Below are 15,951 nucleotides of genomic sequence, written 5' to 3'. Positions count from 1 at the left end.
ACCTGCTACTCTGGGTCCTGACTCAGGGAACCTATAGCCAGCAGTCACCTACGGCCCTCCTCCCTCCTGCTGCCTATTTTCCTTGGGCCACTTCCCCCATAGGTCTAGCACCCTCTCAGGCAGTAGTCAGCGAGCAGCTAACTTTCACAGTCTGCTGCCCATGCCCAGAACTGCTCTATGTATGGTGCTTCTTCAGGCAGCTAGACCTACTCCCTTGTCTTCCAGGGAGAGACTCTCCTCTGCTCTTTATATATGGCCCTCGCCGTCCCTGATTGGCTGCTCCAGCAAGCCTTCCCCCTGTTGGTAGGCTCAATAAACCCTTTCCTGATTAGTGGATTCTGTGCAGCTTCCCAGGTGCTGCTTTTAACCCCTTCTTCTCCCTGTATGGTGTCTATATCAATGGAATAGGCCATTGGGCATAATACCACCACATTTCCCTGTATTATACCATTTTCCCCTCCTGCATTGACACCAATGATTTGCCAGTGTTATTTCCACCAGCATGAAGTGGAGTGCATCAACACAGAATCTTTCTGAAGATATTGTCATTTCAGAAGCTAACTGGTCCCTTTTTGACATTAAAATGGTTGGACATCTAGCTCAGATTTTGGTCTTATAAATGACATAACATTTTCAGAATAATGATTTTATGGTATGCTTTTTTCTTTAGAATGTTGCTCTTCCTTCATTGTGGATCCTATCTTGTGCTGCCTTTGGGATATGAATTTCTATGAATAAGGCTGACCCTAATTGTTTAATTGCCTTGGGACAAACAAGAAAATACCTCAGGAGGTATAGGACAGTCAAGGGACCTTAGGAAAAAATACATTTAAGAGCCATGTTCTGAACCATTATAAATCAGCTTAGCTCCCAAAACAGTGGAGCTTTGCCAGCTGGCTCTTGGAGTGCACTGTAAATGTAACAAACTCTAGTATATGCTTGCAGAACACATCAAAGAGGAGCAATTGGACATCATTAAGAAAGGTCTTACAACAAGGATTTAGAGGCAGATAGTCAGCTGCTGTAAATTGGTATCGCTTCACTGGCTGCAATCATGCTCTGACAAATAACATGTGCTAAGGATCTGGCCCATGGTGTTTTAGTGGCAGTACCAGGCTCCAAGGGTCCTCCTGTATTAGGGAAAGGGCAAAATGAAAGGAGCTCCACTCCTGATCCTCTTCTAAGTGCCATGCACAGGGGACCCTCCTCCAAGAGAGTTCCTCTATATCTAACCTCCACACCTTATCCAGTGAAACTGCACTTATTCTGCTATTTAGGGAACTTCTGCTCCCATGGAAACAGGGACTGGATTTTGGTCTATGTCCAAATATTGATACCATCGAATCAATGGATCTATGGCAAAACTACCTTCACGTCATCATTTACATTTGAAGAGCTATTGTGATTTTAGGTTAATAATTCAGATTCATTGCATGGTGGAATTAGAAGACTAGAATAATGACAGCATCAGGTGCTGGGTTCTTATGTCATATCTCTGTAAAATCAATATTATTTATGTTGCATTGCATCTGATCTCATTCCCTACCAAATGCCATGCCAAAGCCCTGACACAATGAAAGATTTATGCCTCTATCCATTCACTTGCTCTCTGGAAATTCTCAGACAGTGGCACAGGGGGGAGGTGAGGGATAGCTCAGTGATTTGAGCATAAGCCTGCTAAACCCAGCATTGTGAGCTCAATCCTTGAGAGGGCATAATTTGGGGCAAAAATCTGTCTGGGGATTGGTTCTGCTTTGAGCAGGGGGTTAGACTAGATAACTTCCAGAGGTTCCTTCCAACTCTGATATTCTATGATTCCATATTTCCTTGAGTATGTTCAATCCATAATGGAATTTGAACAGTGGCAGTAAATGACATGCATTAGGGATGAAGAAAAATAAATATGCAAAAAGCACAACAATGCTAACATGGAAGTAGTATTTCAGTTTTAAACCTCGTGAAGTCTAATGTTTGTGATATAAATCCTATATTACCATTCTCATTTACTGTATTAACAAGTCAGTTTTAGAAGTACTGTAGAGCAAATAGAATTATTACACTCTGAAGTTGAAATTAAAAGGAGAAAAGCATGGAGATTAACATGTAGAATCTACATGTAGATTACACAGAAGAATATATAATTTGTGAGCACTCTTTTGGCTATAAAGCATATACACACATACAGTTGAAAAGGCAGCAATTACCACTGATGAGTGCATTTACCCACACTGCTTTTTCATAATTCTCTGCCACTTTTTAGCTCATGTATCCTTTGGGCACTTTCTAGTGGGAAATTATTTTAAGGAACAGTAAGAGTGAAGACTACCTCTTTTTTAAGGCTTATTATGAGCTCTTATTTATTCTGGTAAGTGTTTCACATTTACTTTTACTCACTGAAAGCTTATTAATACCGGCGTTGGAGGTACCAATTCCAGCATTTCTTATTCAAACCTCTCACTGAAGTCAATGGGAGTTTTGCTTGAATAAGGAAGGCAGAAGCAGCTGCATAATTTAGCACACATGTTACTGTGGGCTCAGTGGAATGGCTTGATTTTTCTAATTCATGGACAAGATACACTGAATTTAAACTCATAATTCATTAAAATCTTAAAATCACAGTAACTAACCATTATAAAAATATACTCAAATGTAAAGGTCTGTTTAACTTACTCTTCTCCAAGGCACATCCTGTTGTTGTCTCTCAGGATAGAGATCTGAAACAAAAATTGAAAAAGAACATTTTTATATCACCACTGTTTAAATTAATTACTTTGCGTGAGATATTTTCTCTTTTTATTCAGAATCTTGTATGTGAAATAGCACTTGTTTTCTGCAACAGTCCTTTGAAAGAATACTTGTTTATAACCATTTCAAAGGCTTTATGTAGAATTAGGTCAATTAATGACAGCATCAGCAACAAAAATAAACACACACCAAAAGGAAAAAAAAAGTGAAACTCCTATTAATGTTACTAGTAGTAGCACATACAAATGGAAGATAAAATAGGCCCTTATTAGTTCACAATTTGTAGATGGTTGGCATTAAAATGATCATTTTTCTTCTTATACCTATTCAAGAAGAGCTAAGAATTCTTACTGTGGATGAAATTCTCAAGCACATTTTATTGTAAGAGTTTTGTGCTATGTATTCAATTTATGACATGACTGAATATGCAAAATATCACAGTGTAGTACACTTGGAGGACATATAAGAAATAATTCATATAAATCCTAGTTTCTCTGATAGAGGAAGTAACATCATAACTGTCATAAACAAAGTGGATGGAAACAATGGATTAAAATAGACTAAATCTTTTCAACCTGTGTTCACGATGCAGGTAGCTGTGAATTCAATCATTTTGGAAAAGACACCAGAAAGCGTGTAGCTGTGCTTTTATGAAAGTTTTACTTTTTTTAAATGTTGAAGAGCTGCAATTGGCCCTGCTCTTAAAACAAGTTATATATTTTGTCCAGTTATACCGAAAGGACAGGAGACACTAGATATGAATTTAATCAGGCCACAACTTTATTATTAGATGTCTGGCACTACCCTGCAGATAAAAGTGTACAGTGCTGGTAAACCCCATTTATTTTTAAATTACCGGGGGGTGCAGGGCAAGGAGGGCTTCCACCAGCTCTCCCTCTTTCTCCATCTGGGTCCCTCCAGCAAACCCATTGCTGGGACCTTACCATCCAGTTCCACTCATAGGAGGGGTAAGGTAGGTTGTCTCCCTGCCTTTCCAATCATAGGAGGCTCAAACCACATGCTGTTCCATTCCTTTTAAAGTCTTTACCAGGCCATTTATCTGGTCACTGGATGCCTTCCCTATGGAGTGTCTGCACTGGAACACCCGCCACAAGGAGGTACCAGCAATTAGCTTAGCTGCCTTCCCCCTGCCCCCCGCTCCTGCCTTGCCTGCTGCATGGAGAAAGGGGTTTCCAACCCCAGAGCTTGCAACTTTAAAGCCTTTCGCTGTTAAGTTCCAAAGGGGTGAGTCAGTGATGCAAAGCTGACCAGCACCACCTCTTTTGCAGCAGTTTCTGACCTTAAACTCCCTCACCATAAACCACTACTGTCTTCCTCCAGCAAGCCTGGACAATGGCCTCCCTGCTTTTAGTGCAGGACCATCATCCCCCTACATAAATACACTTCCTTAGGAATTTTACAGAGTTTGGATTTTTTTTTAAAAAAGCTTTTGCAGTTCACCTTTAAGTACAGTGACATGATTTTGTCACTTGTCATATTTGTCCAAATGTCTCAAGCTGGGTTTGCTGATCGATATCTGTCAGCATGGAGATATTCCACGAAGCCATGGAAAGAAGTACAGCATGTTCTGCATTAATTCTGGAACTACATTTGTAGAGGGAGAAGTATTTGAAATGAAAGATAATTCTAGCAACTTCTTCAAATTCCATTTTTAACCCTGAATTCCTTTTAAGTTAGAAATCTGCAAGATCAGCTGAAGCACACCGAAGGATTTTTAAATCAAAACACCTAAAACCCAGAGACCTAACAGTACAAATTGATGGAAGGGTGAGTTTTTCTCACATGGAAACTGCATACTTGTTACCACTTGCAAGCATGGCTTTCTCAAATCACTATAATATGCTGTACAACACTTATCCTTGTCCTTAGGCAGACCATGCATCTGCCTAGAGTCACACAGGGATGAAGGAACCCACTCCTTCAATTTCCTTGAGACATGTCCACATCTTCTTTAAAGGCTGCTTTCCATAGAGCCCCTCCTTTTGTCCCTCCCATGGAGAGTTGGAAAGTCAGTGCCAAAGAGTTCATAAGATCCCTTCCACACTATCTATAATATAGATGTGTGTTCATAATGTGTTACAAGAATAATGACACTGTGAAGAATTCAAAACCTTGTGAAACAAAATGATGACAATTTGTGTGAAATTTCAATAAAAACTTTCCATCATTTAACACAGCCTTGCGTACAGTCATTCTACTCACTTCAATAGAGTTCTGTACAGTGAAACGAATCCAAATCCAATATGGTTTTGTGAAGACAGAGTGAAGAGACAGGCAAATACATTTGCAGGTGCAACTTGCAAACACACAAACAATTGCCCACCTTCCTCTCTCATGAGAAAAGTTATGAGGTGAATACCTGTGTTGCAGATGAAAGGCACGAGATAAGGGGTAAGCATTAACTATTAGTAGGAACCTTATTAAAAATCATTATGAATTTTTATATTTATTTTAAACCTACTGTAAGGAGGCGCCCTGGCTCCCTGCCGCGCCTGAGGGGGACGAGCCAGAGCAGGCGCCTCAGTGGGCGGAGTCAGCACGGCCTGTCCCCGCCCCCCGGAAGTCAAGGGGCGGGACAGGAAGTATAAAAGCCCGGCCCCAGCGCTCAGTTGGAAGCAGGCTGCCGGAGAGGACAGACGCTGGTGCCCGGGCTCCCGCCGGGCCGGACCTGCCCCGCGCCCACTACCCCGAGGAGCGCTGGCCTGACCTGCCTCGCGCCCACTACCCAGAGGAACGCTGGCCGGACCTGCCCCGCGCCCACTACCCAGAGGAGCGCTGGCTGGACTTGCTTCAGACCCGGTACCCGGAGGAACGTCGGCCTGACCTGCCGTGTGCCCGATACCCCGAGGAGTGGCCTGAGCTTCCCCATGACTGGTACCCAGAGGAGCCCATGGTCTGGGACCCCCCAGACGACGCCAGCAAGGACCAGGTACCCAGAGAGGGGGAGGTTGGAAGTAGCCCAGGGATAGCCGACCCTGGTTCGGCTCCTGAAGAGCCCGAACCCATGTCAGCGTGTTGCGGCCAGGATCCCCACTGACCGCAGCGGGTCTTGACCGCTGCTAGGGCCTCGGGCTGGAACGCAGTGGAGTGGGAGGGCCTGCGTTCCCCCTGCCACCCATAACCGGGTGGCAGACTCCCCCTCTTCCCGCCTATTGCCACTGCTCTGCCCTGACCCAGAGGGCCAGAGCTAACTAGACTTGTGTTTTGTGCCCCGCCCGGACCAAGGGCTGGGCCCCTTTGACTTTGCCACTGCTCTGCCCTGACCCAAAGGGCCAGAGCGAATTAGACTTGTGTTTGGTGCCCCGCCCGAACCAAGGGCTGGGCCCCGTTGACTTTGCTACTGCTCTGCCATGACCCAAAGGGCCAGAGCTAATTAGACTTGTGTTTGGTGCCCCGCCCGGACCAAGGGCTGGGCCCCTTTGACTTTGCCACTGCGCTGCCCTGACCCAGAAGGCCAGAGCGAACTAGACTTGTGTTTGGTGCCCCACCCGAGCCAAGGGCCCGGGCTGATACTGTGTTTGCTCAGCCCCTGCTGGAGGCCTGAGCCTGAACTATTGCTGCCCGCCCTGTCCAAGGGCCGGGGCTTATTGACTTTGAGAGCCCCGGCTAGAGGGCCGGGGCTCTACCCTGTTTACAGACCTTATACCCCGCTCAACACCTGCTGAGGGGCTAAGCCGACCCGGACTGCAGTGCGTAAGGAGGCGCCCTGGCTCCCCGCCGCGCCTGAGGGGGACGAGCCCCGACACAACCGGCTTACACCTACTATTGCATTTTTTAGAATTTCTATGCTATTCAGGTAATATTTTCAAAGGCACAAATAACAATTAGGAACCTAGTTTCAACTGACTTTCAATGAAAATTAGACATTTGTATCTTTCAAATCCTCTCCCTTAAAGACTAAGGGCATATTTTCCAAAAGCACCCGAGTCCTTTAGGATGCTAAGGCTTATTGTAAGTCAAAGGAATTTGGGCCCCTAAGTCACTTAGGCCCATATTTTTATAAATATTTAGGCATTGCTCCACTCAGTGTTGCAGTGCCTACATGATTTGGCACCTTATAGACTAACAGACACTGGTCTGTTAGTCTATAAGGTGCCACAGGATTCTTTGCTGCTTTTACAGATCCCGACTAACATGGCTACCCCTCTGATACATGAGTTGGGAACATCTCATTTTCAACAGTAACTTTCAGACAGACTTGCGCTCCTTAGGCTCTGATCTCATTGAAAATCACTTTTCAAAATAAGATTTATGGTCCTAAATCATTTAACTGTTGCAACACTGAGCAGAACAATGCCTAAATACCTTTAAAAATCTGGGTCTTAGGTATATTTGAATTTTTTTTACCCTAAGTTTTCATTTTTTAAATCCTCTTTTTTTCCCCTAAGAAAATAATAATGATATTGAGCAAAATACTGAAGGTCTCAAAAGATCCAGGGCCAAATTTTGTCCCAACTGACATTGATGGGACTGCACAGGAATAAGAAAGTTCCGAATTTGACCACTATTAACTACATTAAGATAAGAGGTCCCCCCGCTTCATAGTTTTAATTCCCATATGTTTTTGGGGAATTTTCTGCATTATTTGATTTACTGAAGGCATATTGTGCACCCATTCCCAATTGCTGAAAAATCAGTGATGCAGCTTACATGCAGTAACTGATGGAAATGTTCAAAAAAATGGAACAAACATTTTTTCCTGAGAGATTGTGTGCAGGGGAAATAGAAAGTTTTCCCTGATTTTGTTAGGGTTTAAAATGCATTTTAAAAAATATCTCCCACCAGCTGCAGATTTCTGTGTTGAGTTTTAGTTTACTGGCCACGTTGTTCTATTTATGAGCTAGGCACCTAGTTGCTTTTACAAATCCCATTATGTGCCTATCTGCATTTTTATATACCAAAATACCTTTGAAAATCTCCATTCCACAGTTCAGATTTGAAGAAGTGGTGGAATGGTTGGAAAAATGTTTGTAAAATCAGTAGTTATCATGGGATTTTTATAGTAGAAACAGTGTATGAGACATCTTCATCAAAACGTTCTTCCCATGGAAATAAAAACAACCCAGGAAACTACAGACCAGTTAGTTTAATTTCTGTGCCAGGGAAGATAATGGAGCAGGTAATCAAAGAAATCATCTGCAAACACTTGCAAGGTGGTAAGGTGATAGGGAATAGCCAGCATGGATTTGTAAAGAACAAATCGTGTCAAACTAATCTGATAGCGTTCTTTGATAGGATAACGAGCCTTGTGGATAAGGGAGAAGTGGTGGATGTGATATACCTAGACTTTAGTAAGGCATTTGATACAGTCTCTCATGATACTCTTATAGATAAGCTAGGAAAGTACAATTTAGATGGGGCTACTATAAGGTGGGTGCATAACTGGCTGGATAACCGTACTCAGAGAGTAGTTGTTAATGGCTCCCAATCCTGCTGGAAAGGTATAACAAGTGGGGTTCCACAGGGTTCTGTTTTGGGACCGGTTCTGTTCAATATCTTCATCAACGATTTAGATGTTGGCATAGAAAGTATGCTTATTAAGTTTGCGGACGATACCAAACTGGGAGGGATTGCAACTACTTTGGAGGACAGGGTCAAAATTCAAAATGATCTGGACAAGTTGGAGAAATGGTCTGAGGTAAACAGGATGAAGTTCAATAAAGATAAATGCAAAGTGCTCCACTTAGGAAGGAACAATCAGTTTCACACATACAGAATGGGAAGAGGACTGTCTAGGAAGGAGTATGGCAGAAAGAGATCTAGGGGTCATAGTAGACCACAAGCTTAATATGAGTCAACAGTGTGATACTGTTGCAAAAAAAGCAAACATGATTCTGGGATGCATTAACAGGTGTGTTGTAAACAAGACACGAGAAGTCATTCTTCCGCTTTACTCTGCGCTGGTTAGGCCTCAACTGGAGTATTGTGTCCAGTTCTGGGCACCGCATTTCAAGAAAGATGTGGAGAAATTGGAGAGGGTCCAGAGAAGAGCAACAAGAATGATTAAAGGTCTTGAGAACATGACCTATGAAGGAAGGCTGAAGGAATTGGGTTTGTTTAGTTTGGAAAAGAGAAGACTGAGAGGGGACATGATAGCAGTTTTCAGGTATCTAAAAGGGTGTCATCAGGAGGAGGGAGAAAACTTGTTCACCTTAGCCTCCAATGATAGAACAAGAAACAATGGGCTTAAACTGCAGCAAGGGAGATTTAGGTTGGACATTAGGAAAAAGTTCCTAACTGTCAGGGTAGTTAAACACTGGAATAGATTGCCTAGGGAAGTTGTGGAATCTCCATCTCTGGAGATATTTAAGAGTAGGTTAGATAAATGTCTCTCTGGGATGGTGTAGACAGTATTTGGTCCTGCCATGAGGGCAGGGGACTGGACTAGATGACCTCTCGAGGTCCCTTCCAGTCCTAGAGTCTATGAGTCTACGGAACTGGGGCTGGTGGGAGACTTCATAGATTCCAAGGCCAAAAGGACCATTGCGATCACTTCATCTGGACTTCTGTATAAGGCCATAGAACTTCCTCAAAATAATTTCTAGAACAGATCTTTTAGGAAAAAAAACCATACAATCTAGATTTAAAAATTGTCAGCGATGGAGAATCCACCATAATCTGTGGTAAATTGTTCCAATCTCTAATTACTCTCATAGTTAAAAATTAATGACTTGTTTCCATTTTGAATGTGTCTAGCTTCAACTTCCAGCCATTGGATTTTGTTGTATCTTTTTTCTGCCAGACTGAAGAGTCCCTGATTAAATATTTGTTCCCCATATAGATACTTCTAGATTGTAATCAAGTCACCCCTTAACATGCTCTCTGTTAAACAAAATAAACTGAGCTCCTTGAGTCTATCACTATGAGGCATTTTCTAATCCTTTAGTCATTCTTACAGTTCTTCTCTGAACTATCTCCAATTTATCAACATCGTTCCTGATTTTGGGGCACCAGAGCTGGACACAGTATTCCAGCAGTGGTCAAACCAGAGCCAAACATAAAGGTAAAATAACATCTCTACTCCAAACCAATAATCCCTTCTTTATGCATCCCAGGATGGCATTAGCGCTTTCCATCACAGCATCACCCCGGAAGCTCAGGTTCTGTTGATTCTCCACGATGACCCCAAATATTGTTCAGAGTCACTGCTTCCCAGGATAGAGTCCACAACATTCTTTGTTCCCAAATGTACACATTTATATTTATCCATATTAAAATCCATATTGTTCATTTATACCAGTTTACGAAGCGATCCAGATCGCTCTGAATCAGTGACCTTTCCTCTTCATTATTTACCTATCTCAATTTTTGTGACATCACATGTGGTCTGTGGTAATGCATCTACAGATGATGGGGGCACGAATGTGTTTCCATGGACTTAAGGCCACTGGGCAAAAGTGAGTTGTATTTATGGTGACCAGATGTCTCGATTTTATAGAGACAGTCCTGATTTTTGGGTCTTTTTCTTACAAAAGCTCCTATTACCCGCCACTTCCATCCCAATTTGTCACACTTGCTGTCTGATCACCCTAGTTGTATATACAGAATGTAATTTCTTAATAAAATTGAAGCTGGGGGTCTTCAAATCAGATCTGAGTATTGTGCACTTATATGCACAAGCTGAGAGGTGTTACTCAGCAGTATGAAATATTTACCATCTAAATCAAATGTTAATGAAATAGACTAAAAAACGATCAGAATTAAACCTCTCTTGAAAATACATCAATTACTATCAAAAGGTTTAAAGTATTTAACCTTTAAAGCAAGAATGTTTGCCTGGTATTGATTTATCAGGTATTACAAGCTAAGAAAACATGCTGTGTTTCAGTTTGTTGATTGCCTTCAAGGATCATCTTCTTTATAAAGGCCAGCCAGCTAGGGAATACTTAATTCCTCAGAACAGCTTGTCAATTAAAGGCAAATATACACAGTGAAAAAGCAGGGGGGCTCAGGGTGGGAGGAGCTAACTAGAGAGTTATTTTGAATATCAATATCTTTCTAAGAGCTCAGACTGAAATGGCACCAGCCGAGTAACTAAGGCAACACATTACAAACACTTGCATAATGAACATTAATAGAGGAAGCAAGGAAAGGTAATCTTTTCAATGCTGTATGTCCATATGCCCATTTAGTCATATTCTAGAAAAAAATAAGAAATATTGGATCAAACACTGTCCTGAGATACACGCCAAAATTCCCACTGATGTCAACATGAACTCAAAACTGTAAACTGACTTCACTGGGAATTAAGTTTCTGCATTATATCCAAAAGCAGAAGTTGTTCTTTTAAATATAATCTAGTTTAGAGTAGAATTAGAACTCAAACTAGTCACTTCCTTGCACAGTGCATTACACCTTCATAAATATCTACTCACTGAGTAACTGCTAAGTCAAAAGCAACTGACTAGATATGTGGTAATATACACAACAAATTATTTTTATACTGACTCTTTAACCATGTATTATTGATTACAATACATCCCCCCCGCCAAATATTTACTATTCAGTCAAAATGTTATATAGTCTTTTTACATAAAGGATGTTAGAACAAAATCAGGCAACGGCTGATGGACGTGTTATGAAAACCTGAATAAAGCAGAAATTGGTTTCCTCCATTTTTCACCTTTGCTAAAATAGTTCCAACCAGTAAAAATAATATATAAGGCATGTGGATAAACAAAGAGCAAGTCACAGAAGATTCTTCTGGTAGTAGCAATCACTCACTACAGAGACTCATTTGGGAATTGTAGGGGCAGCTATATAATCATTTTATCATGACATAAATCAATAATCAAAGGTAACATTCTGTAGACCTAAAAGTGCTTTCCCACTGTGTTTCTTGTGACTTTAAATATGGAGGCGAGGTGTTTTAATTCATGTTTCCCACCCCAGCAACTCTTGACAGTAACTAGTTATCCAATTTCACCCCATTCCAATCTTTGCCATTATATACAAGAACGGAGAAGTACATTCACTTGAGATTTTGGTTAAATTTAACAATTTGAACAATGTTTTGATTTTAAAATATCAACTTCCAAGTGCAGGCTTCAAAGTTAACAGCTCAGAAATGAATGGGGGCTATTGTTTCAAGCTGTCTTCAGATTTGGACACATATCGCTATGTTGGTTTAGACTTGTTTAATTTTCTGAAGATTATCTTCACAATCATAGGCTAGAAACCATTTTTGTTAATAAAAAATTAGATTGTGGGACACAATCAGGCAGCAAAGAAATGAAGGATAATTGCGCAGCTACATTATCATGCCTACACCAGGCTTTTTATATGTTTGCATGTATGTGATAATAAAAGTGAGTTCATAGTCACAGCATCTAAACTTGTAAACACAGTAATTCTTTAAAAATAAAAAACCCTACTTTACTGTACTCCTAATAACTCTTCTTAATTTTATGCCTCTGTCAAGAGTGCTGCAAGCTACCATTGTAACCAATGAGATCAGCTATGTTAACTTGGAGTGACAGTAGTGTTGGAATTATGCCTAAACTGACTCCTATTAGCTCATAAAAGAGCATCAGTACTTCCCAGGATGATGAGGTCAGAATACATGTAAGTGGTCTGTATTAGTTCTGGCAGCTGATTCTACCTCTGAGTGATAAATGGTAAAGACACAATATTATCACCCTGAAATACTAACATTAACACGTCATCCCACTGTACCATCAATAGATTATGTGGATGGTAAGGTAGTGTTTGTCTGTTGTTAAATTTCTCCTAGAGATAATCTTGTCTGTGCAAGTCATGCAATGCACAGAATTAACATGGGCACATCTCTGCTGATAACATAGTTATCTCTATGAATTCACTTGAGGGCATTTTCCCCTGTGAGTTTCATTTTGTGTTTGTCCTTTATGTGAACCTACTGCAGTGTTCTTGAAAAGAGCACACACAACAAAAGCACAGTTTAGCAACTAACCAAATTTAAACTCCGTATTCCATTTTTTTACTTTCCACTATTGCAAATTCATTGTTTATTTTTGTTACTGTTCCTAAGCTAACTGCACCTTTGACACCTTTCTGTCTCTCCCTCTCAGGCCTCAAGCCATTACCTCTCTCTGTCTCGGGGGGTGGAATCACATGATTTTCTCACTCTCAGACTGGGTTTTGCACTGAGGTCCTCTGGTATGAACCACAATTACGTCATGAGGCCCAAGTTAGGGTCAGTACCAGCAGTTCAGTTCCTTCCAGGAGATATGACCAATAGTATAGTGTAACCAGACATCTTAAAGCAAAGTGTTGTTTATTTAGAACCAAGGGATTTCAGAGAAAAAGATCTTAAAACCATATAGGGTTTATATGCATCTTTGTCTTCACTAAAGATTACTTTCCCCTAGAAATCTCAGGAGGCCACAGATGCTTCAAACTTTCCTGTAGAACCTGTCTCCATAACTCTTCCTGTCAGTCTGTTCTCCTCAGGAACAGCTCACTGACAACTCTGCACTCTCTCGCTCTCCAAAGAATCTGTTTAACCATTCAGTTCTCTCTAGGCATCCAGTCCTAGCAAAACAACAGTGCAACTATGGCTGGAACCTGAAAGTGTAACTCCACTGCTGATAATTCAGCCATTATTTTCTGAACACCCTCCTTCCCCGCCCCCATTAACCAAAACAATACATTAATAGAGGAATGCCCATAAATCAATATAACAACACATGGATTATCTCACTAATCCAGGTCAATTTGACAATCTGGGCATGAGGCATAGAATTTTTGGACTTTTTAATACCCCCAGACCAGAAAAAAACAAGCCATGAACCAAACTAGGGTTTTTTCCTTGCCAGATACCCAGCAAATGGTGTGGCATGGGCCAAGTGTAAGATTTCCTTGGAGTAGGGTTGGGGAACCAGGAGTTAGGTTCAGACCTCCCTGGTTTGGTGGTCTTTCTCCAGACAATGAAATTGTTCACTGTGAGGAAATATCTCAGCTTGCTGGGGGTCCACTATCTTCTCATAGGCCCAGTTTAAATTCTCACCTCTTTTTTGCTCTTCAACAAAGTTAGACAACCTGGTCAGGATATCAGTTTAGGGAAAGGGGGCAAACCCCAGTTCTGGGTTGGACCATGATACCAAAGAAGCATCTGACTGCCTGGAACTTCCCTCATCCAGTTCTGCTACTGCAATGAATCATCTCTGAGTCTGATGAGTGCTGCTGAGCTTATAAATCATCCCTCAGTCTGAGCCTGATGAGTCATTCCTGAGCCTGGTTACCTGAGGGCTCCACATCAATCAACCAAGGCTCAGCCAATCCACAGGCACAGATCTAACCAGGTGATCTCCAAGGCCAGAGTTACAGGCTCCCAATGAGAGTAGGTCAATGTGGCTATCTTGTTGGAAGTATCCAGCACTGATTGATAGTTCTGACAGACTGATCTTGCTCCTGTTTCAGCCCTAGCCCCACCCTGTGTCTGCTCCTGCTTCAGCCCTTTTCCAGCCCCATTCTTGATTCCTGCTCTGTTCCACTAGCTTTTATCTCTGGCCCAAACACCAGGCATGACTGCTGTTGCTGCTTTGACCACTAGGCTGGACCACTAGGCCTGACCATCTACTCAGTTTCTTACAACTACCTCCTCTACACTGGCAAAGTCTACTGGGCCCTGATCCTCTAACACAGGGAAGCTTGTGTCAGGGCTCCTGTGTTCTCTGAGGGTTCCAAAAACTTTTTTAGCAGGTCCCCCAATCTCAGCCTACTATGACAGGCAGGCTTGAGATGCAGCCATGCTAATCATTAGGGATGTTATATATTCCCCCCCAGTTAACTGAATCTCTGTGCTGGGATAAAGCTGTATGTCCCCAAGCATACACTGTAAGTGGATCATGTCCCAGTGGAGGCCCTGGAATTGATACATTCCTTCATGAGGGTCTGGCCATACCTCGAGTCCCCTAGGACCACTGCATCTATCCCCTTTACTTTAACATGGACAGTGAAATTAGCTGGCCCTGGTAAGCATGCTTAGGCCTCTGGAGTCCAGACTTGCCAAACACCATCACTCTGGTGGCTAGTATTGGGACCTATCCCTATCTCCTGGATAAACCTTTCTACATGGGCCATTCCTCTTCCAGCCCTAGGGGCTTCCTTTTCACAGACCATGGATTCTCAAACTGAGTCCAGTCTGGGTCGCCCCAGCTCCCCTTGGACAAAGCTATCCATGACCTTTGTCATTTCCTGGATCTCTTGAACCCTGGCCAGCATGGGCCTGGGAGGAGATGTTTGTGATGCTGACCCCCCAGCCATGTTTCCCATCACCCAGAGCCAACTGCTTGGCTTCATGGAGTACCCCTGATGTTTCTGCAGCTTTCAACCATTCAGAAGTTTCAAGAAAGGGCTCTGGATCATCTCCAGGCTCCATCTTCCTGAATCTGACCAGTATTCGACACATCACTGGACCTGTCCCTACCAGACCCATAGTGGAGAGCCAAAACATTGTAAGTGGCCAAAAGAAGGTTGTGACCTGTTGCACCTGCTGTTGCTATTGCTGGTGAGCAGATAAGTCTCAGATGAGCTGCTGTGGCTAGGTGGCCCTCCGCTGTCAGATCTGCTGTTGCTGCTGAGTATCCTGCTCCGCCATCCTTTTGAGGAGTTGCTGCATATCCATAGTGCTGCTTTGTGTGTGTGTGTGTTCAAGCCCTGACCTGCGCCCTTCTCAGGGGCTAGAACTGGGCCTGCATTCTCCACTAAGTGTGACTGGGTTGTCACTGCAGTGCCTGCTTCCGGCCTGTAAGGGCACGGCTCACCCAGACATAGTTCTCCACCAGAAGGTCACAGTCTCTGTAAGGTCCAGCATAGCAATGCTTTGGCCTTCTGGCCAAGGCATAATTTAGGCCTTCCCCTATCAGGGTGCTATGGTCCAAAAGAAATCATGAACAAAACAAATAACAATTCAAACAGAGTTCTCTGCTGAAACCTGGAAAAGGGAAGTATTCTACCCTTCTATTCAGGGCTTGTCTTTACGCAGTCAATACTTCACCAAACCTCCCAGGTCTGGCCAGCCCTTCCAGCACAGCTCTGTTTTCTTTCCTGGACAGCCCTGAACTGGGCTAGCTCTCCTCCTTTTAATTTGCCTCTCTATGACACACATTTGCTCTAAATGTAGTAGAGCAGGGCCAGTTGGGTCCACAAGCTTTCATTAACTCACTCATTGCCAATGTAGATCCTATCTGTCCCATCGTACCA

General features: G+C 42.6%; 1 protein-coding gene across 43 annotated transcripts in view; it reads right to left on the bottom strand.

Moving 5' to 3' along the window:
• PTPRD (protein tyrosine phosphatase receptor type D) overlaps positions 1 to 15,951 on the bottom strand; it is a 1,732,597-nt gene that overhangs the window by 1,152,197 nt on the left and 564,449 nt on the right. For all 43 annotated transcript variants that reach the window (XM_050942985.1, XM_050942995.1, XM_050942996.1 and 40 more), the window contains exon 5: positions 2,671 to 2,714. The gene's annotated coding sequence lies outside the window, so the exon portion shown is untranslated. The remainder of the gene's footprint in view (positions 1 to 2,670; positions 2,715 to 15,951) is intronic.

Source organism: Gopherus flavomarginatus, chromosome 3 (assembly GCF_025201925.1).
Source record: "Gopherus flavomarginatus isolate rGopFla2 chromosome 3, rGopFla2.mat.asm, whole genome shotgun sequence".
Classification (NCBI taxonomy): domain Eukaryota; kingdom Metazoa; phylum Chordata; order Testudines; family Testudinidae; genus Gopherus; species Gopherus flavomarginatus.
Note: the sequence above shows the minus strand (reverse complement) of the source record. Positions and strands in the feature narration are given on the sequence as shown.